This window comes from Pteropus alecto, unplaced genomic scaffold, assembly GCF_000325575.1.
Source record: "Pteropus alecto unplaced genomic scaffold, ASM32557v1 scaffold3, whole genome shotgun sequence".
Taxonomy (NCBI): Eukaryota; Metazoa; Chordata; class Mammalia; order Chiroptera; family Pteropodidae; genus Pteropus; species Pteropus alecto.
In genome coordinates this window covers 37,607,537-37,612,896 of record NW_006442484.1, presented here as the reverse complement: position 1 = coordinate 37,612,896, position 5,360 = coordinate 37,607,537, and the positions used below count along the sequence as shown (strand labels likewise).

Genomic DNA, 5,360 nt, shown 5'->3' with positions numbered 1-5,360 from the left:
AGAGGTTTTATTTTAAACACAAGTACCTTCTTGGTCCTGATTAAAACAGAAAGCCTTCAAAAGAAGCTAAATTCATTAGTGTGCAATTAAGGGTGTTGGTTTGTATAGTTGATTTAATTTCTTACCGAATATACTTGAAGTTTTATAAATATTATGATAGAATTACAGACATGAGAAAGCATCTCAAACAGTTAAATGCTAAAAAAGCTAATCTTTGATATCAAGTGTTGTCAATTTGGTTCAGATGATATAAATAAAATATAAATAACGATATAGAAATAGAAAGTATAACCATAATGAAAAGCGAGCCCATCTGTGTAACATAAATGTTAACTGTCTACAGCCATGCTTCCCTGAACAAGCCCGATCCTGTCTAATCTTGAAAGCTAAGCAGGGTCAGGCCTGGTTAGTACTTGGACAGGAGACCACCTAGGAAGACCAGGTGAGGTAGGTATAAAAAATAAAAAAATAATGGATTGTAAGCTGACAAGATCCTTGCAATCTGTGAGGTCAACCAAGGGTTGCCTTGCCTAAAAAAAAAATTAAAATTAAAATTAAAAAAAAAAAAAAAAACAGTCTACATCCATGCCACCCTGAACATGCCCAATCCCATTTGACCTCGGAAGCTAAGCAGGGTCAGGCCTGGTTAGTACCTGGATGGGAGACCACCTAGGAAGATTAGGTGCTGTAGGCATTAAGAAAAAAAAAATGTTAACACAACTCTCAGAAGGTTTTCCCTTCATGCTAAAGTTAAAATTAAGAAAATTTAGTTGATCTCAGTAACATCCTGGTCCACTCTCAAAAACAGAAAACTTATCTACAGACATGCTGAATAATTAAATATATGATTACAAACTGCATAGTAATAGAAAAAAATCAGTTTTTATAAGTATCTTGGCATTTTTTCAAAATGCCCCTCAGAAGATAGAAAAAGGTATTTTTTATACTCTAATAATTATTAAATTAATGTTTCAATAATTACATATTTCTTCTTTTGGTCTCTTAATCTCACTTCTAAAATTTCTATTTTTTTTCTCTGAAATTTGCCTGTCATTTCCACAGTCATCTGAAAGCCTCCCATGTCTGCATTTGTTTTTTTCTCATTCTGTGTCTATGATCTACAACATATACACTTTCATATACCTCTCTGATTAAAAACTTTAATTCCAATACTTCCAGTTTCAAAAACTCAGAAATAGGTGCATGGAGAGCGTTCAGGGACTCTGTTGGTCACTGTAATTCTTCTACATAATTTTGTTATATATCCAAACAATATAGGATATATGATCTTTTCTCCCTGAGGAGTCGACTTGCACAAACTCTTCATCCTTGTTCATAAATTTTTCTCAAAACTGTATATGTGCACATTCCTTTGTGATATATTGCTTCAGAGAATTATGAAGACTCTCTATGGAATATCTCACTTTACTTATGCCGATAATTCAGACTTTAAATTGCTTTTCGGACTATGTTAATGTCTTTACTTCAGAAAATTCTTTGCTTTGTGATATTAAAGAAATGGACAATATCAATTCAAACATTTGTTATTAGAAATGCATTATTCTTACAAAATGACAGAGATTATTCAGGAAATAGTTGTGAAATCACAGTTAACCAAAAGTTACCAGAACAGCCCTTGCTCCAAGATTTTGCAAAATATTAAACTTCATCATATAAAAATTTCAGTGGATTCCAGAAGTATTAATTGGTCAAAGCAGAGAAAAATAAATGAGGCAGTATTTCCTGTATAGGAGTCCTGGGACTTGCCTGCATGATAATTAATTTTCAATTAAAAGGCTAGTGAAATTAAATTGGGTGAATAAGGAAAGGGATCCAAAGTGTACCTTTATACTGACATATATTATAGTCTTGGAAAATGGGTCAATTATGAGAGGGTCATTCTGTGTGATCAATGATGCAGGTATTTCATAAATAAATAACTTTTTATCATTCTTAATGAAATGGTCTAGGTAGAAGTCATTTTCATTCTCTACTGATACCCGAAATGAAGTATTAATCTCTACATTCTGCTTATAATGAAATATGCACAGATTTATTCTCATGTTTGAACAACCTGAAACTTTCCTGGTAGCTTTAATTTCCTAGGTTCTCCATTTTAAAGATTTCATTTCAGCAAAGAAAATTATGGTGGTATGAATTGTCTTTATCTGGATTGTTCTTATTCATTTTTCCTACAAAATTGCTTTGTGAGAATTGTCTGGTCCTTAGAATTTCCTTAGGGAAAATAGATATGCACTTTTTCAATTCTGCTTTCCTACTTTTTAGGGCAGAAATAAAATTTGAAAAAAATTTTATTCCAGCAAATGAGATATCCCTAACCATTCTTTTTAGCACATGAAAACAATTATTTTCAAATAAATCACATTTTAAAATCTTAAAGATCAGATAGTCTGCCTATTATTTAAACTATTCCATACAACAGAATAAGTTCCACTAACTTATTTTATGAAGATATAATAATCCAAATTTTAAAATATTGATAAAACAGTTTTTAAATGTGTACACCAACCAATGTCTCATAAATATGGATAAAAAAATTATAAATAAAGCAATAACAAGTAAATTCAACAGTATGTTAAAAGACTAACATGATGATAAAGTAAAATTTCTCTTAGGAATAAAAAAATTGTTCATAACTGGAATATATAACAAATATAAACAAAAAATTATCTATAAAAAGTCAATTGGAAATTCCAACAGTTATTTCTGTATAAGGACTCTAAGTAAAATATGATTAGGAGGAAACTAAATATTCTGGAGGCTATCAAACAAAACAAATGAGCAAATAAAAAAAGGTAAAATACTAAAGCCATTTATATTAAAGTGCAGAACAATGTAGGAAAACCCACCAAGTGGAAATTTATTTAAAATTCTTTTGAAATTTCTAGCAATTGCAATAGTATAAAAAAAGTAAAATATTTGCTATGAATGTTGGAAAAAAAGAAACAAGATCGTCTATATTTGCAGATGAGATTATTTTGTAGCTCAAAACCCCAAGAAAATCTATTAAAAAACAATTAGAATTAAAAAGAAAATTAGATAAGAGGCATATGAGATAAATATGCTACAATCAATAGTTTTACCTTCTTAATAATCAATACAGGAAGAAATGTAAATGAAATCAAAACAATAATATGTTATTAAATGGAGAAGCATAAAATCGATGCTGAATGGAAAGACATCATACTATTTATGTTCATTCCACATTAGTGTATACATTTAACATAATGACAGATATTGAAATTAACTATGAAACTACTATAATTAGAAGAGTATAATATTGGCACTGTAATAAACAAATTTGGAGAACAGAACAGAGAATCTAGAATTATATCCAAATACACCTAAGAACTTTACATATGAAAAAACTGGCTTTTAATTCACTGCTACTCAATTAGAAACCTAGGTTAAAAAACAACACAAATTTAGACTCTTATCTCATACAACATATTTTTTAAATTCCAGGTGAACCCAGTGCAGTATTTAATTCTAATGCAATAAAAATACCAGAAGAAACTCTTTCAAGATTTTTATAAGCAAGACAGAAAACCAACTATGCATTTAAAAATTTTTTTAAAGGTAAATAGTATATCTAACTAGATATATCATCAATAGACTCTATAGATACAGACTGGGAAAAGTATTTGCAGTATATATAACAGCCAAAAGTGTTCAAAAGTTAGTAAGAATGTAAAAATGGACAGAGAAAAAAGCTATAAATTCATTGCAGAGAATATATATGCCTATCATTTGAAAAGATGGCAATAGAAATATTTTTATTGGGGTAAAAAACATAAAACATGAAATCTACTTTCTTAACAAAATTTTAAATGTATAGTACAACATTGTTAACTTTATGCACATTGCTGTACAGCAGATCTCTAGAGCTTTTTCATTTTGCATAACTGAAACTATACTTGTTGAACAGTAACTCCCCATTTCCCCCTCAATAGATTCTTTTTTGTTATTCAATGTCAATAGAATTTTAAAAATTCAAATTAAACAAAAATTACATCATTTTTCAGCCATCAGATTAGTAATTTAAAAAAAAAAAAAAGGTAACCCCAGTGCTGGCAAGGATGCAGAGAAATAGACACTCTTTTACATCCATGCTGGAAGTCTAAATTATTAGCACAAACATTTTAGAAAGAAATCAAGAATTATCTATTAAAATTAAAGCTTCACATGCCCTTGACCCAATAATCCTATTTTTAAAAATGTTTTTGACAGATAAAAACAAAAGAATCAGTATGTGTTAGTATTTCTATAATGATGTTTACTGAAGAATTATTTATAGTAAAAAGAAAAACTGAAGATATCTATATGTCTATAAGCAAGGAAACATCTGAGTAATGTGTGTGTTTTTTACTTTTTTTTTAGGCAAAGAAAGATATATACATTTATATATGTTCGTATATCTTTGTGCCAAGAAGGATGATGGAAGGATATACAGCATACATTTATTGCCACAAAAGGGTGATGTTAGAGGCATTGGAATAGGGGAATATTAGTTATTTCCTATATTTATCACTTGTTAAAAGGAACACACACTATAGCATCATGAAAATGTCTGGCCAGAATAGACTTTAAAACTTTCTTGTCCATTCACCTTATTTTACAAATGTATAAGTTAAACCCAGTGTTGAGATTCCCAAGGTTATATGGACATAGCTCAACATTAGAGTTTTTGAGTCTTAGATCAACACTTTTCCAATTCAAAATATAAAATCAAATTCTGAAAATAAGTTGCAACTAACTCTATAGTAAACTCTTTTATGAACCTATTAGTTGGTGCTACTAATTGCTTGTCTTTTGATCTGTGTGATTTACACACACACACACACACACACACACACACGGACTCCTTCTCTAGAAGTTTTAGCTAGCATATAATGTGTTTAAATTCCAATAATTTAACTTTAAAATCAATACCCCTTTAGATAAATGAAGCTTCTCTGTTGTCAAAGTATAAAAGACAAAGGTGATATTCAAAATATTGACAATAGGTGTAACACGGCCCTGACCAATCAGCCTTCACACACCAACCCAATCAAAACAGATACCAACCATCCAAGTGTAAACATTTGTTGGAAACAGAAATATCAGCCTTTCTGAAAGCTTAATATGATGACACATTATATCTTTAAAAAGATTTAAATATTTTACATGGAAATTTTTTTATTTTTATTTTTTTTAGTATTTTCTTTTATTATTAGTTTCAAGTAAACAGTACATTGGTTAGACATTTATGGAATTTATGGAACGATCCCCCCCACTGATTACCTTTTTTATTTTATTTATTACTTTTTTTATGGTGACATTGGTTAACAAAATCCAAT

General features: G+C 29.5%; 1 pseudogene; it reads left to right on the top strand.

Moving 5' to 3' along the window:
* The first annotated feature begins 575 nt into the window (after positions 1-575).
* Positions 576-694, top strand: LOC112470530 (annotated as a pseudogene).
* The last annotated feature ends 4,666 nt before the right edge of the window (positions 695-5,360 follow it).